The following is a 27128-nucleotide window of genomic DNA, read 5'->3' as shown; positions in this document are numbered from 1 at the left end:
GAGAGGCAGTGAGCGGATGAAACGAAGGCGAGTTTATTGGAAGGGGCAAGAGAAAGAAGGATGGAAAGGGCACAAGGGTGAGAGGAATGGAGCGGTGGCGAGAGAGACAAACTCCATACAGTACAGACATACTGGAAATGCTGCAGTGTCACTGAAGTGTCACCACACTCAGCAGCCGTAATGCAAACAAGGTCAGTGTAGAAAGCTCTCCTACACTTCAGGGCCACTTCAAAACAATCTCTGCATCTGAATCATCATCTGCTCTCCAAGGATACTCGCATGGTCAACTTTATTGTGGACAGATGAGCTTGATATACGAGGTAAACTTTATATGACAGGAGGTTCATAACACGCTCAGTTTTCCTCTGGTTTCCATCACATGGCCAGATCTTATCCAATGCAGGGTTTTTCAAAAAGTAGAATGTGTTATTTGTGACCGACCACAAAATGGGACAAAAGGTTGCCACAAAACACATTTCTAATACTGACTGTCTGTTTCGTTGCGTTTGGTGTCTTATTCTTCCCAGATGCAGCCACCACTAAATGACACAAAGACCTGTGTCACTGCAAAGTTTTCACGCGCCAAGTCGCAGCATTTCTGTATTCCTCTATTCTCTATTGTGTCTCCAACAAAGCCAAGACACTGTTAGAGCAAGAGCTTAGAGTTTCCAGCTAATAATTTTACATTAGGAAAATCACCAGCATGCAATATAACGAATGGCAGCTCATTAATTGCTAAGCAATCGCTCAGGGACTGTTTGAGTTCAAGGTGAAGCGGTACAAAAAGCTGCCTGCACAGTGTTCAAGCTCAACAGCATTTTAGGGAATGGGAATCCAGTAATGAATCTGATAATCCGATCTGAATTGTTTCCAACTCTTTCAGAATCTTTTTAGATTCAGCTTTCAACAACTTTTCACTAACATAAATCCTCATTAAACCCAATATTTGAGAACAAAACAAACCTTTAAAATCCATTGTAACTCAATACAACAGCTATGCCATAGTGTCAAGCTTTAAAAAGCATTTCATACAATTTTTGCAGCGATTGCACATACAAAATTCCCTGAAGCTAAAGATAATATATTTCATTAAAGATTTAAAACTTCTTCTCATGTAATCACTTACTTTCAGGTGAGGCTGGACACATCTCAAATATTGCATGAAACTCTAAACTCATAACTCTTTAAAAACTTTACATTGAATAGTTAGTATAGTACATTTCTCAATAAATACTTATTTTAGTATAATAATAATTACTGTGTAAATTATTTTTGTTTTGGCCCATTTGTATTCTCTTGTCTACTTCATTCTGACTACCTTCTGCTGTGAATGTGAATTTTCCTGGCAAGGGATCAAAGCTTATCTTACCTTATCTCACCCTAATCTTATCTTAGTGTTGAGCTACAGACTGCCTGCATGTTTTGTGCATTACTCTTGGCTGACAGAAAAAGGGGGAACATATTACCTGCAGTAATCTACATCTAATCAACGATCATTTGTCAACCATTATCTGTTTTGTTCTTATGCGTTTGGCTGGTAAAATAGTAATATAGTTGATTTAAACAATGAAGTGAACTCTTTGGATGACAAGACAAAAAAAAGTTTCCTACTGTGCTTGAGCTTGCCACTCTCCATTCTACGCCACAATTTCTTGTGCTACACAGACGATACTTTAGGTTTTATGGCCTTGTTCCTCTCACGGGGAACTGGGCAGAACACTGTGCTGTGGGAACGTAGCCCTTGGCACATCACCGCAGTGCCTGAAACAAAGATGCCGGTGCCAAAGCAAATGAAGTGACTTCATCCCGTGTCATCTCACTGAAGGACAAGTGGACTCTCGGAGGGCCCTCTGAGGGTTCATGGGGTGCGGAGCCGGGCAAAGGGAGCTGAATTAGATTTACTAAAATGGCTTTCTGGCTCCAGAAAACTGCTCTGCTGCAAGATACAGAGATAATATATATCTCAGCATAAAATATCTATTGTTATGCAAAATATTTCCTCTTTAGCCTTATGTGCCTGGGTGCTGTCGAAAATATTATTAATGCCAGTAAGGTTTGCTGAACTGAATTGAACTGAAAATGATACAGGGGGCCAAAAATGCTTAATTACAGAGGAAATAAGGTAGAAAACAAGTGGGGACCCATGAGTAAGAAGTATGTGTGTTCCTAATGTAGAGTATGTAAGCATGCGTGTGTGGTTATGTGTGTGTGTGTGTGTGAGGGTTGTCTCCGGTTCTGGAGGCGGTTAGAGCTGAGATCAGGGCACTTGGAGCCCTGCTTACTCCCTGTGGAGAGGTGTGCGCCAGCAAGAAGGGAACCAGGGCCTCTGCAGCTGCTCGCTCACACACACACACAAATACACACACTTTAGATCTCCCTTATTGCCTCCTCTGTGTCTTTCTCACACATTCTCTTTCTCTCAATTTTTTAAAATCTGGGCTGACAAAATAAAACAGAAGTTGTGTCACAGGGTGCATTAAGTAAGTAACAACATAACAGAATTACATTGAAAAGCTGCACATAAACAAAAGAAACACAAAAGAACTGAAGAAAACTGCATCAGGACTGGTACTCAGGTGCAAAGGCAGGTTTAGAACTGAGCTCTTCCCAAACCTCTGGTACAGTGAAGTGATTTTGGCACCACAGGTTATTGCAACTTTCCTGTTCATCATATGACGCACACTGGCTCAAAAAGCATTTTTCCTCACATGCAATCACTGGAAAAGGAGGATTGTAAAACGGTGACTGCATTCTTTGAGTGTCTCAAACGCCCAGAATGATTCTTTGTTTTTCACTCTCAGAATTTCATCCGTTTAAGATTTGGAAAGTATAAAAGAACTATATTCAACTATTTTATCTTATGCACGTGTGCAGGAAGTCATCAGGGAGTCTGACCACAAGTCTCAGATGTGCATGCTTTAAACCGGCTGGGAGAGTTGAAGGATTCTAGTCAATACTCGATTAACACCCAAAAATGTGCAGGAACGAGGAGGATTTGTGACCAAGAAACTTTCATGTGAAAAAATGAATTGGTATCTTTGAGTAGAGAGTATTCAGCTGTCCTGAATACACCCAGTTAAACTTTAACAAATTATTCAGCAATGGAATCCAACATATTCTAGTCTAAATTTGGATATAATTATTTTAAGAGCATCTCAGTCAGTTAAATAAATAATTTTCTTCGAGCTGCTCCACGGTCACTTTCCCCATCCAAAGTCTAGCTAGTACTTGCTTCCAGGGGGAATCTGGCTCAGGAAGAAACTAATTGACAAAATAATTGAAATAGTATGCGACAGAAATACAACAGAATATGGTACTTTCTGGCAGGTTAGAGACATGATCTTTTTACAGCTCTGCAGGGACAGTGTGTTGCTCAAAGACACTTACGCAGAGCAGATGCCGCTGTCAGGACAGCTGCCAGCCGCCAGCTGCCAGACCCTCTGTTTGAGAAGCAGCTGAAGGATGCTCTGCGAGTTCATGGTTCCAGTTCACGAAAATTTCAGCACAACATGAATGGTAAAAATAATCAGGGGGGAATCCAGTCTCATTACTAAAATGCACTGCAGGGACCAAAAGCAGAACAAGCCTGCGATGCATTTAGACTCCAGGAGAACTTCACTGAATCAGATTGAAGTAAATGAAGGGAAAGAAGAAAAAGGAAATGAGGAAACTTACTTTTTTGGGGAAAAGAAGGGGTTTTATTAAATTATGCTACATTTTCAGAATGGGGTTATTTTTCTGATTTCATTTATATTCACTTTCTGTTTTTTTAAATTTGTTATACCTTTCATCTTTTCTAGCCTGGGTCTAGTAGAGTTATGGTGTGCAGATGTGTGTTTGCATGCATTTTTCTGTGGAGAAGTGTTTGTGTATGAGTAGGTGTAGAGTGTCTTAGCGAGTACCAGCAGAGCATAATGGAGACGTGGTGGGAATGCAGCATGTCTGACATCAGTGGGCTCCATGATAAATGTGTACTTTGCCAAATGGACCCTTGAAATAATCCTATATATACGCATGGCTACTTTTTACATAAATACACACACACATGCACGCAAAGGTGGCTTCAATACAGTGGACGGACAGAGTGCATTTAATACAGTGCGTGTAGAAAGACTAAATGAAAGAAAAGAGGAATGGTGGATGTTTTCTCTTTTTTAAACTCCACCGGAAGAAATTGTCAAAGATGGCATGTTTAAGAATAAACAAACTGTACTATGACAATAATGGTGCCCCCTTTCTCCTACTAACAGCTCATCCGCTTCACACACCATCTGACTCCCCTGTGGGCACTGAGCCTCGACAACCAAAAACAAATTCAACATCAAACAGAAAACTGATACTGTAAAACAAGGGCAGAGAGGGGCTACAGGTGTCTGTGTGTGAGTACAGGTGTGTAGGTGTGTGTGTGTGTGTGTGTTACACACTATAAACAGGGGCTGTGTGAAAATGTGCGGGCAAGTACAGGTGGGTGTATGTTTCCCACCCGTCCGTGCAGACGTTAACACATGAGGGTATGTTTGTCTCCACCATGCATGTAGATGCATACTTATGGAACCTAAGGTCTGTTTTCAATATTTCCTTTTTGTTTTTTTCTTCTTATGTGAGAAACAAGTTTTTATTATTACGCAAATGGTGGGTAGAGCTTTTTGGCACCGTGAAGCGGGGCGGCAGAAAGGACCAGTAATGCTCCAAAAATGAAAAATAAGTGCAAAGTTGTCCAGTTTCCTTTAGCCAATGCTGACTTTATTAGCTGTCTGTATATGTCCATAAATATTTATAAACAGTATAAAATTAATATAAAAGCAGACAAGGGGAGTAAAAAAACACTCCACACCCTGAAAGTGACGGAGGCCCAGTCTGGTCTGGCATTAATCTCAGAGTCATTAAAAATGAGTGGGAAATTATTAGTGACAGGCTTATGGAATTACATCATGCTTAGGGTCAATGGGCCTCTCCCCAAAGGTATAATGAAAAGCATCGGAGGGGCGATGATTACCCTGCACGCGCTCTGTACCTCAATCAGGCAATCCTCGTTTTTTGTGTCTCGACCAATCTTATCTTTGAACTTGAAAATCCATCCAGGTGTTGTTGAGTAATTTTGTACAGATACACACACGCTACTCAATATAGTGCAACTGAAGTTTAAATAAGTGCTTTCACAGTAAAATTTGGCATGTTTGCTACCAGAAACAAGTTAGAATAATGCCTCAAATGCACCATTGCCTGCGTTTCGTTACCAAGATCATGCTTTGTGATTTTCACATGTGGTCTTTGGATGCATATTTCCAGTTTAGCTGTCCAATATATTAATTCCACATTAGGAAGCCAGACCTACAGTGACAAAGAGATGAATCAATTCCAGCAGCATTGGAAAGAGGTTCTTTTTCCGGATCTCTGCATGCTCGGGCATCTGCCAAGACTGTTGATGTTTTCCACATTGTACAGCTGCAGTTTCCCTGCTAATTACACTCAATCTTCTACAAAGGTACATGCAACTAGAAGGACGACTTCTCATGCTTTTCCCCTGATTTATCAAGTCTGTACCTCCACTTACTCAGTCCTGAACAAAAAAAGAAAGCACCTGGTATACTGTAGGTTTCCATTCCAACTTCTGATATGATTTAGGACAAAACCTCCCCCGAGATTCGCACAGAAAAACTATTGTTAAAAAAAAAAAATGGTATCAATGCATCTCTATCCTGCCTGCATGTTGCATGTATCAAGTCATCCTGTTTATGGCTAACATGTGCATTCAAAGAACTTTAAAATATACAGAAGAATCTAACCACATGTACGATCCAACACGCAGATCCTTAAACCACAGAACCTAGGTCAAGTGTCTTGAAAACAACGTTTTCTGTCCGGCACAATCAAACCCTCCACCCACTGCTATTTCACACCACATCTTAAATATATGCGTCTCAATGCAGATCTATCTATGGAGGCAAGTAGCTACTTATGTCTTCCATCTGGTTTGACTGCTGTTGTGAAAACTGTTGAATAATGCATTTATTCAAGAAAATCAGGAAATGTTTGTTTATGCCACAGATATGGGTGAACGAAGAATATCAAAGTGAATGGAGAAATGTATAAATGATTTTACTACATGTGTTGCAGAATACAGAAGTCGCAGTTCATACCCATTTGATTATGATGGGCAGATTTATGCAATGTGACTACAATATCCCTTGAATGCCTTTGTACTTATCAGTTAAATTGACATGCAGTGTTTTGTTGTATTTCAAGTGGCTTTAAAATGATGAGTTGTACACAAAAGGTATCATTACCTCAGTCTTTGTTGTGATTGCACATCGGAAAGTTGAGTAAAGTTGTCTTCAAACCATAAAATCCTAAATATTTAGCAACTGAGTGAGTCCAGCATTTATACACGCGACCATAAGGAAGGTTTAACTACCTAATTATCCCTCATACTGAACATGTGTGTAAGCACCTGCTTGTAATATGCTCAATATTAGTCAGTTAAGCAGGTGTTTCCTTCATTGTGTATTACATGCCATTTTGTGCTGAATATATTCAAGGATTTGTGCTTATTATCTCCATGCAGCTGCAATAATACTGCTGGCTTAAAACATGTATGGTTCTACAATATTGTTTCTATGTTAAATCTTACTTTGTCAACTTGTAGTGAGGATAAGCCATCTCTTGATGGACAATACATGTTTTCTCATTCGTAAAAAAATTCACTTGTAAAACAACAACCAAAGCCAAATAATTTTGCCTTGTACCTGGCATCAATGTAAGGTCCAAATATGGTTCCATGGCAGACAAAATTACCAATGATGTCACTCAAAGAGTGGTAGAACGTGACACAGAACAAATACCCTCTTCCACCCTGTCAGTGTCCATACGGCTACAGCCAGGCTCTGTCCTCAACGTGGGGCTATTGATTGTAATGAATTGTAGTGACGAGGGAGGAAAATACACTTAATGTGTCACAAGGGCAGCGAAAACAGATGATCCCTGTTTTCAATCTCTCCAAACATTTTACATATACACTAACAAATCGAAATATACATTACCATCATTACATGGTTTGTATTTACAAACCATTGAATGATAATGTATATTTTACATGTAAACTCACAAATCGAATGTACATTATTATCATTATTTTTATTATTATTATCTTTTTAGAATAGGGCAAACACACAAGAATATATTGAGCATGGATTGTCTCTATATACTCCATAATAAACAAACAAAACAGAATTAAATTATTTTGTTTTGATTGAAAATGTGCAGACTGGAAAACCTGTATACAAAACGAAGTAGAGTTGAAAGTATTATAAACATTTGTAATAACACAGATGCTAACGTTCTGTTAGCTTCAATGGCAATGCCAAAAAGCTAATGCTTAGCAGGTATAATGTTTTCCATGTGCATTGTCTTAGTATAGCAAGCTAACATGCTAGCATTTGCTAATGGCTACGAAACCCATATTGCCACCCCTGGAGCCATGCTAGTAGTTTGTCTAAATTAAAATACTAAATATAATTTAAGGTAATCAATCATTATGCAATTATTGGTCCCAACATTGTTTCTCCAAGTTTCAGGGTTTAACTGACAGTCACTCAAGAACTAGATTTGTATAATCTTCTGTGTAAAGCTTGTTCTGCTTTTTACCAACTCACCCAGTCTTATAATTCAGCCTTTAGAATCAGAGCAATTCAAGCTGAGTAACATAACCACAAACTTAAGGAATTTATTTTAATTAAAATGATTCAAAGGCTCCATTTTAATCTTTCTGCCAGCCATCTTTAGGCTCCGACAGACACAAGTGTTGCCTATACAAGCCTTGCATGAGCTCTGGTCAAAGTCTCTTTCTCCTCCGAGCTGGCCATTGTTGTGAGGGCTGATAAATATTTACTCTTCCCAGCTTGGCAGGGAAATGAGTGGGAGGGGAGAGGGACCCATTGTGACAGAGGGGTCAGAGATGCTGACAAGCCAGCAGGGTCCTTCCTTCCCCACTGGCACTCAAAACCCCAATACACTTTTCAGTCTAAGATCCACTGCCAGTAATGGTTAGAGCTGGGATGTTTGTGTGAGTGGGTGTGTGATGGTGATGGAGGAACAGAGCGGGATGGGGAGAAGAGACAGAGACAAGCAGACAGTCAAAAAAGGCACAGACCCAGATAAAAAAAGTGCTTTTGAAATATAAGAGTAAAGAAGGTTCCCCTCTGAGAGCTGACAGACCACCAGCAGAACTCACAAAACAATAGAGCAAAGGGGGATCCACAACACCAGACAATACAGACAGAGAGAAAGAGGCTCTGGTGTTATGAATACACATGTCCCTCCGTGCTTCGTCTCCCCACATACCCACTCCTCAACAAAGGAAACCAAATAGTCATTTTCTAAGGCCGAACAAAACAGGGCTTTCCAGGGGCATCCAAATTTTAATTGTCTATGTCAAAGTATCAATAGCTGTTTAGTTTTTTGTTATTTTTACGAAATGAAAAACAAAAAGAGTGACTGTTGGTAATAGTCTGTTGGGATGTGAGAAGGGAGATTACTTATCTCCTCACTAGCCTGAGCATTCAGGTCAAACCTGTAGATCAGGTGTAGGGAATCATTTTCAAAGATTTTGAAACATCCTTTGAGGACCATATTAAAGCGTATTCGACTAACCTCTAATGTGATGGTTGGAAGTGCTTATCTTTGGCAAAGTATCTGATGTCAAATGGTAGTCTTGATGGGGCTACTAACAGCTGGTTTTCCAGGTTTGGGTCAGTCAGCCTTGAGCTGCATCGAGACTTTAATATTCACTTCCTTCAGTTTACTGTTCATAGTGTGCTGAATCCTCTCAGTAAATGCCTGAGGGTGTTTTGAAAACTTACTGACATTTTCAGATGTACATCCGGGATGTTCCCCACCCTAGCTCTAGGCCAACTGCGCCTCCCAATCCCTTCCCCAAGTTTTCTTCAATAGTTTCCCCATTAAGAGCTGAGGAAGAGAAACAGTTAATTTCAATCGCAGGGTAATAAATGTGTGTAAAAATCTGTTACTGAAACACTGATCTTTTATGTACACGCACATAACCAGCAAGTCAACTAGGTGTCAAACACACATGTACAGGTCAAGCTTCCTACTACTGTGATCAAACACAGTTTTTCTCTAACAGAACCTCAGCACCTACAACAATAAACAGAGCTCGGATTTGCATTGATGTGAAGCAGTGTATCCGTGCCGTTCCTTCATTTATCATTTCCTGTCCCGTTCCCTGGTTATAACAGTTGTTTCCTGTCTGAGAGAGGCTTGTATATAAGTACAAGGTCAGTGAATTCAAAGCAAACGTTTCTCAGACTAAGAGTTGAATTATACATGAGACTAGTGAAACTACATACTGTGTATCTATGATAGAGGAAAGTCCAGCAGACACTACATCACATAGATACAATTAGTGTTCACACTCTTGGTGAACTGTGGGGGAGGGAATGTGTGCTTTCGCTCTACTCTATCAAAAGGCTTTTAGTAAAATGTCTTATGACTTGGAATTTGGAGTTCATACATTCCAATTTTTTTGTACTCAGGTGGCCTAGTTGCCATGATGGAGCAATTGACAGCATAAAAATTCGTAAACTTGCAGGATCTAAAGAATAATCCTGGATTTCTGCTAGATAACGAGAAAAAAATTTAAATGTCATAATTTTACAGTAAACCAATAACTGCACTATAGATACATTTTTATAAATCAGAGAAAATAACTTCACTGTGAATGTGCCACTTTTTGTTTTTATGTGTTCACATTGTGACTCGTTAGAAGCATCATCAACCCTTCCGCTCGCTCACACTTCAGAGCATGATGTGTTTTTGCTCAAACTAAGTGTTTAACTGACACCAAAATTCCAAAAATGTGGAGCCCTGTTCAGATGTGCTGGAAATGTCACACTGCAATGTACATTACCAGCTTTGTGGCAATACAAATGGGTTGAAAAGATGTATCAGAATTCATGCTACTTATATGGTCACTTCTATGCTTACGTTGTCAATAGCAACACTTCAGATGGAGAAGAGCTGTGCGACATGTCCATGACATGTCGCACTGAGACCATGTCATGGACAGAAAAACTAAAAACAACTTCTGCATTACAATGCGTATTATATAACCATTATTGTGTATAATAACTTAACCAAACAACATGGCTGGACACAACATCTGGTATGAGTACAACATCCAATAACAGAATGAGCATCTGTATTGGAGACACAAAGGATTCAATGTGGTTCATTGAACTTTCACTGAGCATACTGTATATTTTTCCTCTTATTACCTCATGAGACTCACGCCAGATGGCTCATGTCTCATATTTTAGATTTTATTATATAACCTACAGGAAGTGCTCTGGTATGCTTGTAATACAGAGCTGGTAATTAGGGTATGGTCATTTTCTTTTGGCCAGTCAACTTTCTATTGCAACAACTGAATGCAAGTGAATTGTGCTTTTAGGACAGTTCTTTGCTACATTTGATGCCTCGAACACTGAAAAGGGAGAAATTCTTATTAAATATTTGTGGATTTAAATTGTTAATAGATTTCTTGTTGGCGGATGTATACGCCTAACCCTAATGTTAAAACTTTTCTTAAAATCATTTAAACAAGTTGTTAATATTGGGACAATAAAGCCTTAGCATCTGTTAATGATAACTAACCAAGACTCCATTTACAAATTCCAAAATGTTTCAACTTTAGCAGTTTTTCCATCACATTTATTGTCCCTTGACATTATGTGTTTTCATTACACCAGGAATTTTCCAGCTATGTCATAAACTGGGGACACGCTCCAAATAAAATCATAATTTGGCTGCAGAGCCACCTCCACCTCATTTTTACACTGATGTCATTTCATGACACCTGCGCCTTGTTATATTGAGGAGTCGTGTTTTCCAAATGCCCCTCCAACAATCACACTGAGGACCACAACAGATTATTAAAATCAACAAATCATAAACTTTAATGATGGCATCATCCCGAGCCATCACAGCTGAGGCTTCTAATGAAGCAAAAAACACGCAACTATCTGCCAACATAAGCTAATTGGACATGAAACAGCCGCCGGAGGGATCTTCAGACAGACGTACTGTAGTAGATAAACATCCAAAACCATTCATGAGGCCAATAAAGTCTGGTGGACACCCTGAGGCACTGGATGATGACGCAGCAGTCATTTATAACTCTCCAGGATCAAAGTTTCAAAGTGTGTGTGAGTGTGAGTGTGTGTGTGTGGAAGAGGGAGGCACAATAAGCTGGCAGCCAGGTTCAGCCCAAATGTACACCCAACCTAGTAATCAAGGGTTCCCATGCACGAGACAGTCAACACAGCTGTGGAGAGCAGAGTGGGTGGATCAATCGCTGGTTACCGGCAGATTTGTTGAGTCAGCAAGCTAGGAGACAGAGTAAATCACCAAAACCTTTTTAACTTTCCCTCTTACCACCTTCCTGCGGTTTTTCAATCACTCACTTGGCATGTTTCTTGGGTATATTAGGCCAGGCTATTATTTAATGATTCAATTAAATCCAGCTGAGAATATTTTCACACTACATATTGGGGCTTTGCAATATGATCACGATCTCAAATGCTGAAAGTGAATATTTCAGCAGGTAACCATAGATTTCATTACTCATAACTTATACATAGGTCTGTACATGCAAATTGTGGCCATGTCGTTGCAGACGGGAAGTGTAAACGGCGGGCGTCATCTCATTCCATCTTCACGATTCTTTGCCAGATGTTGTGCCATGGGCAACAGCCTCTCGCAATGTCTGGACTTCACGCCAGATGTGCACAAGAAACGAAATACACATTTGAAACAGCACCTAATGAGAAACGTAAGCCCTTTTCAGACATGATCGCTGGAAAATGTCCAGACATTTGGGCCCGGATATTATACAAACATTGCCTTTCACATATGAACAACATCAGATATTTTCAGGAGAATATCAATAGGTCAGTGCATTTGGATAAGTAGCTATATTTAGAACTTCATCTATGAGCTGAACTGAACAGGAGATGTATCAGATAGGTCTGAATTAGCTCAGCAGGGTATGCTGATTGTTCAATAACTATTAAACATTTGCTTTGTGGTCATTAAACAAAGCAATATCATAATGTCAGGGAAAGAAGTTTGTGAAGTTGGGAAACATAAAAGCAAGAAACTTTATCAGTTACAATAAGGAAAAATGAACCCCACAAGCAGAGGAGCACAAGCAGCACAGTTGACCGATGTTACAATAGTGTGAAGTTTGATGATCTACCGCTGTACAGCCAATGTACAGGCTTAAGAGATTGAGGTCACATAACCAGAGGAATAGTCCACAGAATGTATCAGTGTGCGTTTTACATTTCATTGCATTGAATTATTTAATGATTAAGTTAATTGAGGATTTTACTACCACAACTAATATCCGTATAATTTGTTGATCACATGTATTTTTAGCTCCTTCCCCAGCTACTTCAATTTATTTCCCTCATGCAACCACCACTACCTCATTCGCTGTAATTTTGGTTTACTTAATTATGACCACAATTTGCTTCCCAATTTGCTGACTCTCAAACTGGGAGAACACATGTGGAGGGAAATGATTCAAGTTGATGTAACAGAATAAACGCTGCCAAAAAACTGCTGAACACATGTCAACAAAAAAAATTCAATAGATAACAATTGTTATTTGCAGATTTACGCTATATAACTTGATAAAGAAGGCCAGTGTTTTCTTTCTCTCGGGCTCTACAGAGCTTTTCCCAGGCCATGAAATCTATTGAAGGGAGAGTCCGAGCTGCTGCAGGCAGGAGAAGTTGGGCCTGGCACAGCTGAAACCTCCAGTCCTGCACAATCAACAACAGACGCTGTCCATGTTTCAAAACAGCCTCAGCTGCTTTTTTTCCAAACTTTTCTTTTAATTCATGAATTCAATGAACAGACACACACACAATGACTAAACATAATAATAAATGGAGCCAGGCACGCACAGTCAGACTTTCAAACCTCTTTGCATGCACCTCGCCAACACTGAACTCTTACGCTAAAGCATCCATTTAATGCATAGGCACACACACCAGTTCGAGTTCTCTCAATCTTAACGTGAAAAAGCAGCCAATGTGAAAGAACAAGGAGGGAGGACAGGCTGGCATCCAACTTGAACCTGATGAGACTGTGAACAGAGAGAGTTGTTGGCTGACTGACACGGCCCTGAAAGGCTTTCAGCAGGTCAGGGCAGAACGAAGCAGAAAGACCGAATGAGCGAGTGTGAGAGACGAGTGTGCGTGTGTGTGTGTAGGAAGTCCAGAAGAATTGGGTTAGTGAGAGAAGTGTGTTTGTGCTGGTGATTGCATGTCAACTTAAGGCTGCTCTGCTGCCTGACTTAAGACATATACTTGAACAAAAATCATGTGCTGGACAAAGTAAGAGGGCACACTAGAACCGGAACTGTTGATAACGTTTTTCTTGGTGGGAATAATATGAGAACAGTCAAAAGCCTTAGCACTCTGCTGTAACCACAAATAATTAGGGTTGGGTACCGAGAACCGGTTCCAATATGGAACCGGTTCCAATACAACCGGTACCTACCCGGACCGAAATGCAACGGAGATTTCGGTTCCTCATTTCGGTTCCTGAGCCAATTGAAGACTGAGGTCTCCGCTCGTCCCGCCTCCTCACACTTCCGCTCCTTCCTTCACGGGAAGCGGCGGCTCCCGCCGGGCCCCCGGCTGCCGGTGGACAGACTCCTGTCCCCGCGCTGCCCGCGCCCCGCGTGCGTCAGGGCTCCCGTGCAGGTGCGGGGGAGGATCTCCTCGCGAGACCTCTCCCCGGCCCTGGCTCCCCTCCGCCGGGCGCATTTCCTCCGCGGCTCCGGGACCGGCTCCGGGTGGGAGGAACGAAGACCACGCCGAGAAATGTTTCATAAAAGCGACCGCATTTTAGGGGGCCGAAGGCGGGCCGCAGCCTGCCTGCGACAGCCCCAGCCGCGGAGACACGGGGGTCTCCGAGTGATGGGAAAGCGACCCTCAGTCTTCATTTGGCTCAGGCACCGAAGTCAGAGTCACGAGTCAGAGTGTGTGTGTTTTGTATTTATTTTTATTTATTTAAGTATAGTGTAAACTTTTGTTAACAGTTCGCATGTTATTCATAGTTTTAAGTTATAAAGGGTTTTGTATTTATTTATATTTATAATCTACTTTAAACAGTTAATATATTTGGCAATAGAAAAAGCCTTTCTTAGTCAAGCATCGTTTTGTGCACTTTTTTGAAAAAAGTATCGGTTCAGGCACTGTTTAGGCACCGGTATCGTTTTAAAAGTATCGGTTAGGAACTGGTATCGGATAAAAACCAAACGATACCCATCCCTACAAATAATCCAACCATCATGCTTCGAAAGTTACCCTTAAATTAAAATGAGCAGAATTTAATTAAACCAATGCACATATTGAAAAAGTGGTTGAGAGATGTACGTTTTCCTGATACATCTTCCCAGAATATGAATCCAATTTAAAAAGTCTGTGAGGGTGCAAGGGGACCTGTGAGTTCTGAGTCTGAGGTAAACAGCTTTATCCTGCTCACTGACCCAGTTGTAGCAACGTGAAGAACAAACATCCTCACCTTTTACCTGAGGCTTGTCTGGACTCGCAAGAGAGAGGGACAGGGTGAAAGGAAGAAGACCAGCAGTAGGTGCTTTACTCTTATATACAAACACCCTTTTTCTTTGTCTGGCTGCTTGTGATTAAGACACTGATTGAGGGATAGTAATTTTCCACTTGGAAGCTCTAAATTAGTCTGTGCAATGTATAGCTGAGGTACTAGGAAGGTCACAAAAGTCAGGTGTCACAGTAGAACCATTTACTTACTTACTGTCTCATATTTTGAGTGTTGAGTGACTACTGTTCATACATGATCTGTTTAACAGTAAGTCATCGATTCCAAATGAGCAGCCCCAAAATTATAAGACTGGGGCCTTGCTAGCAGCTTGGTGTGCTGTGCTTTGAGCCAAATGCTAACATTAGCAATGATAGCATACTCACAATGCTATCATTCTGATACTGATACTAACATTTAACATCCTAACATTTTACCATTAGCATAACATGCAAAGGACAGCAGAGGCTGATGGGAATGTCAAAAATCTAGGAATTGAGTCATAAATCAAAGTATTTCACAAAGTGAAAAATTGGAACTGGTGATGGTTTTAGAATCTAAAACCAATAGATGAAGAGTGAGCAAAGAGATGTTGCCACTACTGTGGCTACTGGATATTCTCTTGCATCTGAATTGGGTTATACATGAGCAAGTACATGTACAGTTCCCATAACTGCACTCACAAATATATCTCAGACTGACCATAACTATTATACTACAGCATTTGTCAGTCAATAAAATAACAAGAATCTCTCCAAAAGTGGGATATATGTCTACTAACAATTCTTTCTTTATTCATTAAAAAAAACACTCTTGACATACTACTAAGGTAAACCTGTCTTAGGGGAAACTTAGTAGGAAAAACTTGTCAAGGCTCTTGAAAGATGTACTATATAGAGTTATAAACTATATGATGATCTGCTTTGCTCAGTTACAAGACATTTGATGTGCATTGTGTACATGGCTTACCTGTAGGATGACAATGTAGCATGCTCTACATCTATTCATGCGTTCAGGCACTTGAAGTCCTCAGAGAAACAAGTAAATCTGTGGACAAAAAGAAGACATTAATCCTTCATTGTTCTTTTTTCAGGATGCAATAGGGTCACAATTAAGACCAAGCCTCAGCCACGTTTCTAGAATTGGTGTATATGTACCTTGAAACATTTTTTATTATTATTGGAAACAAAAATTCTAAAATGTTCCATTTACAGACACTGCTCTGCAAAACAAGTGATGGAAGAAAAACACAGGAGAAAGATGGACAAGACAAGGAGCCCCACAAGACCCCAGAGCAGCCATGACATGTCAGCCACCTTCTTCCAGAATTAGTTTGACTCTTCAACTTCAGTGTTTTATTAAATAAAGACTTAAGAGACTTCAGAGAAATAAGAATTAAGGTGTTCTGTGGACTGGGTGGGACAACATGTTGCTTTATACAACAGTAGTGTTGTGCCTGGGGTGAAGCATGAAAGGATCGAAAGGATTGTACCCTGGAAAGAACTACTCTGGACTATTCTTATGTAATGGAGTAATCGCCATGGAGGTTTGATGAATATTTAATCTGAGCCAGGTGGAACATAAAAGAAATGTAAGAGACTGTCAAAATGATAGAAATACATGCTATTTTAAAAAGAACGTCTACAGTTTTGACTTCAGCAGCTGGCATGGGAAAAGTCCGCAATCATTGCATCAACTCTTTCAGTCCCAGGACAATGTGTGGAAACACGAGCTGAGGAGCACTTTCCAACCCTGACCTCTGATGCTGCAGCTCAAGCTACAAGATGCTCAGCAGGCTCCTGTTCCACACCATGCCTGAAGGAGCTGCAGTGGAAAAGGATCGGCGACAAAGGCAAGTGGGAAAAAACCCAGAGGGAAATCCTCCACCCACTAAAACCTCCTTCAAAGCTAAGGCTAGAAAAACCGTCAATGGTGATAAATCCAGATCCATCCCCTGAGTGTCATGAGGCAACACCACCAGTCAGGTTTGCAGCTGTGCAATGTCCACCGTTTCCCCAGAACTCAGTTTACAGCAGTACTTGGGAAATACTGTAAAAGAACTGTAAAAATCCGTGAATTCTAGGGATCCATTCCAACTTTCAAAAAGGGGCACAGAAAAATTGAGTCCGAGCTGAAAATACATGATCAATACAAGGTCCCTTGTATACATAAGTGACCTTCTTTTGGGCCAACTACTGTCTTTAAACATGATTGACTGCACTTACCCTCTGAGACCCTCAGACACTCGGCCACAATATAGAACAGATTATATAATACAGATGAGGCCCTTATTTAGACTTTCATCTCGCAGAACTGCCAACAGAGTTACAGCCTTGTTATGTTTCCCAAAGACAAAATCTAATTTTTAATGATCAGAAAAGTCCCTCTGTATCAGTTACCTTTTCCTGTTCGTCCACGAGTGAAAGATGGGTTGGAGACTGGCTGCAAATCATACAGGACACTCTGAAGGGCTTAAATTCTCAGCCTACTTTTCTTACACAATAATATTAGCTTTTTTAAATGAATTCAAACAAACAATCAGTCCGTTATACCCAACAAGATATATTTATGTTTATTAGGGATTTTTGGAAAAATAATCAGGCACCTACCAGGGTAAAAGAGTTGTAATGTGGAATTACTTGAATGTTTGTCTTCTAGACAGCATCTCAATAAACTAACTTACAATCAAAGATACATCTTGGATTTGATTGTATCATATTGTCTAAATATTCACATTTGTTCCCCAAGTACCAAGAACATGTCAATAACCATTACACTACCCCCCCCCCCCCCCCCGAAGTGTGTGGTTATGTCAATGTGGCCGTTCAAATGGTCAGAGAGAGAAACCAAACTTCAGACTGAATACATTCAGCGAGAAAGCTTACGGTGACTTTTGACTTTAATTTCAAAAGGTCTTGTGCGGGCAGGGGTCTCACAAAAAAACAGCACCTTTATCATTTTAAGAACATTTCAAAAGTCACTTAATGATGAGGATTACACATAATGACTGAACAAAATCCAGTCACACATACTAGAGGCTGTAGGGGATGATTTGACAGGTGATGAGAGGATAAGAAGGTTTGACAGGAGGGGATAAGACTGAGAAACTATATCCCCTGCCTTTGACGCCAATCCAGGAAAAAACAGGTAGCCTAACGACAAGGTTCTGATATGACCTTGAGTGTGTCAGAAGTCCCTGCCGAACAAGAGGCCATTCAAAGCCAACATATGGTCCACATCACCAATTACCAAGGTGTGCGTCGATAGGGAGAAGATGAAGAGAGTGGTAGCCACAGAGGGAGTATAAATACGGACAGATGAGGAGAGGGGGACTTTTAACCAATTTAGAGTAACAACCTCAAGGCAAAGGAACGTTTTTTCAGCTAGCACAATGGTTCAATGTTGCTCTACAGTTTGTCTCACAACTAAATTTCTCAAATCAAAACAAAAAAAGTATTATTACATAGAATAAGTGTAGCAGCTTGGAAAAACTGCTCAATACACAGTTTAAACATCTTGGCATACAGAGCGTAAGCATTGTTTTTAAATTACTTTTTAATCAAGAGCATATTGCCTTTTTTTTCAAATATTACTTTCTGCTTCATGCATATTGACTATGTGTCCCATGTGGTCAAACAAATGTAAAGGAATCAATTTCTCACAGGGTCATAAATCAAGTTCGACGTCACTGACGCAGATATTAAGATATAAAAAAAAACATATAAATGAGCCTTGACTAATTATCTGCTAACTGCTGCTTCTTCCAATATATTTTTGTGTGTTATACTTAAGGCTTGCATGGGACCTTCTAGAAAATAAATCAGCAGGGAGTTGAGTACATAAGACAATGGTCCCTGTAGTGGAAAATAGGACAAAAGTATCACCCATGAAGGTTTGACAATGAAAAGGGGCAAGAAGAAATAAGGGGATGGGATTAATAGGATGAATCTATAGCCCTGCCGTGTCAAATTCTCCATACTTTGTCCAGTTTGCTTTTCACACATGCACGACCCAGCAGGAGTTTTTCTGCACAGACACATTTACCACAACATCAATACGCATTATTCAGGCGAGAGGTGGTGCAGCCGGCTGCGGAAGGCGGTGGCAGGAAGTGGAGTATTAATCCCACAGCGTAGATCACGTGATTTTCACACCAGTGTCGACTCTAATCGGCACAAACAGACATCTTTGTCTGTGTCTTCCATGAGTGTGTCCCCGCTCTTTCACAGGGATATATTTGTTTTCTTTATTTTTGAATCATACACGTGTTAGAATCAACTCCCCCACTTGTTTGCGGTGAATCCAGCGGGATCTCCTGTTGTGTTCTCAAATCGATTTCTCATGACTTTCTATAGACTTTAAACTAGGTGGCCAAGCAGAGAAAGTCTGCAGATAATCTGGAGCCTCTTGCTTGGACTTTTGCTTTCACATAAAAGAGAAAATACATCGGATCTAAGTTCAGTGTATGTCTGAAAGCAGCTTAAAATGTAGGTAGGTAGGACAAGGAAAACGAAAAGGTCATGAATTCAAAAAGGAAGAAGAGGGCCATAAAATTTGTGATCGAGGTTCTTGATAATGTAGAAGTGCTACAAAGGATTATTTTCTTAATTCCTCAAACATCTTAAGTGTTGTGTTCTCCATGCTGACTTTGTCCGAGACTGACCCAAATTATTTGGCATGCAATGATCGTGCAGACAATTCTAATCAACCCCAGGTCAGTGCTAGGCCCAGGCCAAATAAGCGAGCACCAATTAATCCAATGGCTCGAGTCCCAGTTGGTTCTCATTTCCAAAGGAGTCAGTCAAATTCTGGAGTCAAGACGAGGAATCTGCCTCCCAATGCCAAACTCCCTTCAAGACACTAAACCTTATAGCAATCACACTATACACGGCTAACTCAAGTCGCTGGTTTCCCAAGGGGAGGGTTAAGCTAGAAGAAACTACTCCCCAAATTCCTATCTTTCCACAATTCTGTAAAATGTTCCCTTTGAGCCTGTGAAGACACAAACAATCTGTTGATTCAGTGGTAGAATCCTTTTCCTTAAGCCGCTATTTGCTTTAGCTGCGATGACACAAGAGGAGGAATTTGAGCAATGCCTGTGTAACATAGACTCATTTCCTCTGAGTGAGAGCCATCTCCAGACAGAAAAGACATCACTGAAGTCTGGTTTATTCCTGGGCCTCTGGCTCCAGGTTAGCAAGTGTCCAGACATGTTACACACTGATGTCTCTGTCATGGGGCACTCTGTTGTATGCATTCTCTCACAAATACAGCTGGGCTAACGATGCATTCATTCTATTATTCATAACCAGTAGCAAACATGTAGTTCCATGACGCACTCAAAGACAGAAACACTCTGAATCAGTCATAAAAGATTTGTTTTACCAGTGACCTCATTAGATTCAGCAAGGATAAAAGGCGTTCACTCATCACTTATTTTTTTTACTGAATGATAAGTGGAACCCAGCCATTATCTATAAAGACGATAAATGCACCTGACTGGCTCTGGAGGAAGACACTAACTATCTTTGAGCACACTCAAATCCCTCTTATTATATTTAGTTGCAGCTCAAAGAAACAGCTAATTACCTATAGGAATCCAAAAGGCTTACCATCTTCTGACTGTACAAATGAAAAACTCATCAAATTGTAAGGGATCAAAGTAGCTCATAAGTGCACCACTTTCAAGTAGACAATGAAAATGTGAAAAGCAGAGAGCATGGTCGCTCTGACAAAAATCCTCTCCAACTCAAGCAGCCTTGAGAAAACTTTGCTTGTTCAATAGGGGATCAATGCCAAGGATTGCAGTGCTTTGCCATTAACATTCATTCTCCCTTTAGTTTTCCATCATATTTTCCACTGGCAGGTCAATGACATGTCATGAATTTACATGCTAGTAGAATGCCACGTGTAGTTTAAAAAGGCACTGAAGGATGCCCTTTTTCTCAAGTGCTCCAAATGTCAAGGAAAAGATAAATGGAACGGACTGTGCACGCAGATTAGCAATCTTTGCGCTTCATGGAGACCGGCCAAGAAGTATGTACCCTGCTCCTCTCTCCACTTGTTTCTTTTTTCCGTTCTGCGATTTCATGCCAGATATGTAAAGTACACAGGAGCTTATACAGGGCAAGTCAGAATTTAAAAGCAAAAAATAAATAAATTAAACCTGTATCAGATGACATGGGGATATCAACATTAGAAATCTCCAGTGATGACAGTTGTGGGGAGAGTGAGTCAGAAGAGGCAACAGCAAGACGAAAATAGGCTATGTTAACGTGGACTAAACAAATTAAATAATCATTGGATGAAGGAGTTGGGGTTAAAAGGGATGAATGAACTTAAAAAGTAAAGTCAGCCCGTAGAGTTAATCCAATTACAGACTATTTTAACTGCCTGACTGAACCTACCTTTAAAATATAGTAATAATATAATAACGATATCATATTTTAACCAAAAGATCGACACATCCACCTGTCACCTCTTTCTTTTGTGTGTGAATAACACTCAATCCATTTTACGATTTTAAGAGAGCTGGTAGAAACCGCTTTTCAGAGATCACAAAATAAAGAGTTCTTTAAAAACTGGTGGAAGCCCAACAAGACACTGGCTTGAGGCCTTAGCCAGAAGGAAATGAATAATCTGATATTATTAATACATTAATAATTAACATGCAACTATTTCCTAAGTAAACAATAAATAAACTTAACTTCAATACATTTTCAAATAGCAGTACCTTCACAAAAGTCACACAGAATTTGCAGAGTTCAGAAGAGTGTTCTGACACCTGAAGAGAACCAGTTAAGAAGATTTCTTTTGTTTATATTTCAGTTTTTTTGTGTGTGAAATGACAAATGGGCATCAGAGCAGGCCAGAGCACACAAGCCGGCAGCCTTGCAGCTGTTCCTGTGTGCCTTACTATCGTCACTGTTTGTGTTCCCAGGAGAGGTGGACAAAGCGCTTCCAGGTCGCCCGCTAACCTGCCTTCTCATTACCAAAGGTCAGCCTGCTGGAACACAATGCTGACCTCTCATGCCAAAGGTTACTTGGAGAAGAGGAGGTTGGGGAAGAGGAGAGGGGGGATTAGGAGGAAAGAGAGGCGTGGGGAAGATGATCTAGAGTTAAGTCCAAGAACAATTCTCCTACCTCACCCCTCACATTAATTTAACCTCATCATCCATCTTGGAACTGGTTGTTCCTGGATTCTCACTTTGTGTGACTTTCAGGAGGTCAATCCGAGCAAACAATCCAATCTTGATTCTGCAAATGAGGCCTCTTTAGGGCTCTAATGTGAGGGTTCTCTTCTATCACTTCCTCCTGGTTAAGTGTTTGGCATTTGGCACAGGCTGAGGTGAATGCCTATAGATGGCATTGCTTGCTCTTAGATCACAGCATGCTCATTAGCTCTGGCCCGCTGTTGCATTCACTCAAAACAGACCAAAGACGTGATCGGGTGGAAATTCAAAGAGGGCTAGAGGAAGGAGGAAGGAGGGGGGATAAAGATATGTTTCCTTGGATAAGGCAGAGCCTTAAAATGACTTCCTGTGTTTGGCGTGGAAAACAAAACAGAGGGGCACCATGCACAATGGTGCGAACCCAAGTGCTATTCAAAAAGACACAACATAATCCATCGTTATGGTTACATACAGTAGACACAAGGATGACAGGGTCGGTGAATGTTGGGGGGTTACAACATCTGGATCTCATAGTGCATGCCTCTGGAGTTTCTGACAGTCGTTCTCTCACATGAGCAACCCCCCCCCCTCGGTATATCGAAGCTGCTCCCTCCCCCTCTTGTTTGAGTCTTCCTTTTCCTCCATCCTCCAACCTTTACTCCTCACCTTCAGGGCCATGTGAAAACTCCCAATTATCAGAAACACGAGAACTGCGAACGACTGAGCATGGAGTCGGAATATACTATACACGGGAGCCCTCACCAAGGGCCATGTTGAAATGTGATTGAATGCGTCAGCAGGTTGTAAAAGCCCCCATCCCTTTTAGATCAATGTAATTATGAAAGCTTCACTCTGAGGACTTCCCGGACTGGGTAGCGACCGGCGACAGGAGGAGGAGGAGGGTGCTGCCAGCATTATGCTCCACCAACAGAGACCCCTTTTAACCCAACAAGTGGAGAATAAGCAAGGTCTTCCAGCTACCTTCCATCAGCATCTATAGCAGACAAGGGAAAAGTAAGACGGGACGAAAGAAAAGAGGTTTGTAACACCTGCAGCAGGGTGCCAGCAAATATTCCTAGTTCCTCTGGCCTCTTGGTGATACACTATAAATCCTTGTGATTAGCTACAGTAGCAGGCCTAAGTGCCACTTAAATCAAACCCCAAAGGGGAAGTTGTTGTGACCTCCGAGCTACGGAAATGTAATTTAGGACCAAGTGATTTTTACAAAAACAAAGCTAGCTCTGTTTTTCTTATTAGAGAGGATGGAAGAAGGAAGGGTGTGATGGACGTGAGCGTGACAGCAGGTTTGCAATAAGAAGCTATTATTTGAGGGATTCCAGAGAATTAGGAGAAATAACTCCTGGTTATTAAAGCTATTTAGTAAACCTCAACTAATTAGCCACTATACTTTAGCATTCTGCGAAGACACACGCACCCAAACAAGACACAGATGTTTATATAGGGGCTAAGCCAATGTTTTCATATAGATGATGTGCAAACTGCATTTGTAGCGTCTGTTATTGCTCTGAAATGAAAATCTGCACTGATCCATATATCATATTTTCAAAGCATCTCCCACTGGACTGCATCTCAAAAAAAAGTGGCAGCAAAGATGGGAAAGGGGGTTTTACGTTTTAAATCAGACTCAAAGCACGTCACTGAAAAATGCACCCATCCATGACATGCTGGGGTAATCACAACATTAACCTGAACCACGGTGAGTCACCAAATGAGAAGGTGATTGAACCCAGGCACAGAACTCCACAAATCACTAATAAGTTCACCAAAATGAAGCAGCAGGCCTGACAGAAGGACGCCGTCAACAGACGTCCATAAACCTGCTGTGCTTACGGTAACAGAAGGGATGGCACAGCTCAGGTCAAACCTGCCAAAGTATTGTTGACAGCTGACAGAGACCAGACCGGAGTGCGCACTGGGACTTGCAAGAGTGCAACCAGTATTTCAACAAATGATCTGGCAGTATGACTACACTACTACTTTTAGACCCCTGCAGTCAATTTGTTTTTGTTATCGACTTTTCTCTAATAACATATAAACCATGTGACAAGATATATAGCAGCACATTTCTCTAACCTTTTCATTTTGTATTTCCACCTCAATCCACAATATAATAATATTAATATCATAATAATGGTAGTTATAATGAAAATAGGCATACAGACCTTTTCTTTTTGTGCATATGTAACTTTAATAGAAAGTTTTCGGCACAGCTATTAAAGCCACTGTAATGTTAGTCAGTCAGTTGGTCAGACCACTTTGGGCCACTTTGTCTGCGGCTGCCATGAAACTCTTACAGTGTGCTCCTTGTATATATTGTATCGCAGGCCGAATATAACAATGTTTTAATGGTATGAATTATACATTTAAATGTACATTATACAGTACATGAATTGGTAAAAATAGTAAATACGCAGTGGTCCTGGTTTAAAAATTGCTTAACTGTTGACTTGGTTTGTTGATATAGAGCACTGTCCTGTGAGACATAATAAAATAGAAATAAAGACGCCACAAATCACAGAATATTCACTTCTATTAGGTGATAGTTAAGTTCTCAAATTTAGCCTCAAAGTAATTTCACTTTAATCTTCTTGGTATAAATCTTGTGTTCATATCTTGTACATAAACAAGTAAGACTGGGACAAAACACTAATTTCCTGATTCCATACTATCACAATATTTGGCTACAGATTTAGTAAGTATTGCGATTTTTAAGTTTAAAATAAATGTTTTGAAGTTTGACTTTTGTCTTTCTCTGCCCCCTACATGCAGTTATTCTCACTGAAGCTCTACTATGTGAGTATGCTTTTATGTTTGGCAATCATTGTTTAACAGGGAGGGCACAGCTTTTAATGCACACATTGAAAGCAAACAATGCAATGCATGATCTGTAATTTGGTTTATAAAGCTTTATCTAACAGTGTAGCTTTTTCCTTTCTTTATTATGTATAATTGATTCGATTCTATGTGAGGAAAAAAAAAGGGCAGGCCAGAGGGACCAGTCTGACATCATCCAACCTCAACCCTTCATCTCAAACACACATCATTGGTAGAACAGAGTGCTTTTACATCCAAAAACTGCAATAAGGGGCTCCCAAGGACAGCAACACAACAGTACGCACACACAAACACATATCACAGTGAAATGCTCTTAAACTGGCCTTGACAGCTGAGGACATTGTGTAAGAGGGCTCAAGTCTGCGCTGGCAGCCAGAGATGATGTGGAGTCCTACAGGGTGACGTGAGATTTGGACATCGACAAGAGTTGTGTGTGTTCATCTGCACATGTATGGGCTGTGATGCTTTTGGGGAGAGAGTTAACTGGCTTTAGGCCTAATGTCCTTATAGGCCTTGCTGTCTAAAAAAGACAGGAAACAACTGACTGGTCCAAGGTCCAAAGTCACTATAAAGAGGAATTGTTTTAATCAAGTTGAAATTGCCAATGTGCAATACATTTCCAATTAGTACGAATCATTGAACACCAGTTTCATACAAGTGATTCTTGTAAAACTTTTATTTTAAAAGTATTGTTAAACTCAGGTTGTGGTAATTTACTATCTAGAACCAAATGACACCAAAACAGTGAAACAAGAACAGGCCAACTTCATGCAAAAATTGATATTTATGATCCAAACATTATATTTGTCAAGTAGGTTTTTCTGTAAAAACATTCCAGCGCAAAAGGAAATTAAAAATAAAAAATTCCAGTAAAAAAAGCTTGTTTTGTATCAAGTATTGATGAGCAAAGAATGAACAGTCATACAGCAACATATAATAATATTATAATTTCTGCAGCGTCTATAACATACTTTTGCCAAATCTTCAATCCAAACACTAACCACATATCTTAAGCAAAGCTTCCTGGTATGTAAACAGGTCCAGTTTAAAAATGTACTTTAATAATAACCTCAGTTATATTCAGAGCAGAACTTTGAAGTCTCCAAGATAATTGGCATTTCTAAGGTTATTACCTCTGCCAAGGAACTCATGTTTTCACTCCTGTGTATTTTTGTTTGTCAGCAGGTTTACGCAAAAACTACTGAAAACATTTGCAGGAAAGTTGATAGAAGGATTGGACATGGGCCCAGAAAGAACCCATCACATTTTGGCACAGATCCAGGATTTATCTCATCACATTCGCCTTTTGAGATAGTGCAGGATTCTTTTAACATTTCCATAAATTTCTCAAGGAATGCAAGATCCTTGATGGAAAAAATCTGGCATATTTAAAAGGGACTTATGAGTATTTGGAATTTGGTACAGACGCAAATAAATATCCACATTTATTGAATTTACATGACATATTTGTTGAAGAATTTAAGGGTACAGTTGAGCCTTGACGTTTCATTCTGTTGTTTTTGTCTTGTTTTTTGTCTAAAGGTGAATTGAGTTGGGTTTAGACTATTGGTTAAAGAAATGGGTCATTTTATCAATGATTAAGATCATCATTAGTTACAGATCTACTACAAAAAGGTGCTGCTCAGTTGTGTACTTGGAGGTCAATCCGGTGTTAGAAAACAGCTCTGTATATCTTGCCTCTACACAATCATGCAGCACAAACCACAGAGACCATATAGAGGGGATTGAGGAGTTGCCAAGATCCAGAGTGAGCGCCATTAGTAAATATACCCTGAAGCCAGCCCTGAGCGGCTCTGCCAGAACCCTCAGCTCACCACAGCCGCCAGCCTGAGACTGGCCAGGGTCACAATCAGCCACTCAGAGCTCCACTCTGCTCATAGAGCTGCTGTGTCCACCAGGAATCCAAAACAAAAAAAAGCATTAGAGGAACGCTACTAAAACAGTGCTTTGAAGTGCTGTGTCCCTTATGGGTTCCTATTCAATCTACACCACCCCACCGCTACAAAGGACTATGCAAGTGTGTGTACCATATGTGATTGTCTGCATGCAGGTGTGTCCATATAACTATCTCAAAGAGGCATGCAGGAGCGTGAGCATGCTCTTTATCAACTACAATCCACATAACACAAGGGAAAGTTGTTGGCTGAGAAAGTAAAAGATCTGGTTCCTCCGTAGGAGGCTAAAAATGCAAAAGTTTAAAAACAATAACAGAAATGAAACTTGATGTGAACAACTTTTAACATAATTAAATCATGATTTACGCAATTACATTTTTGCAAAAGTAATGCCTGCCGCTCTCTAAAGGGGGAGGAAAGGGGAAAGGAGAGCACTCAGCCCAGAGCAAGATAACGTGAAGATAAGAAGGTTGATGAGAATGACAGAGAAGAAGAGAGAGTTATACAGGATAGAGATAAGAAGGGGAAAATCAGA

The 27128-nt window shown here is 40.4% G+C and overlaps 1 protein-coding gene across 1 annotated transcript in view; it reads right to left on the bottom strand.

The window, feature by feature from the left end:
• Nucleotides 1-27128, bottom strand: part of disp1 (dispatched homolog 1 (Drosophila)) — an 84359-nt gene that overhangs the window by 43579 nt on the left and 13652 nt on the right. Inside the window, exon 3 of the mRNA XM_061092018.1 lies at nt 15619-15696. The gene's annotated coding sequence lies outside the window, so the exon portion shown is untranslated. The remainder of the gene's footprint in view (nt 1-15618; nt 15697-27128) is intronic.

This window comes from Limanda limanda, chromosome 18, assembly GCF_963576545.1.
Source record: "Limanda limanda chromosome 18, fLimLim1.1, whole genome shotgun sequence".
Classification (NCBI taxonomy): domain Eukaryota; kingdom Metazoa; phylum Chordata; class Actinopteri; order Pleuronectiformes; family Pleuronectidae; genus Limanda; species Limanda limanda.
Note: the sequence above shows the minus strand (reverse complement) of the source record. Positions and strands in the feature narration are given on the sequence as shown.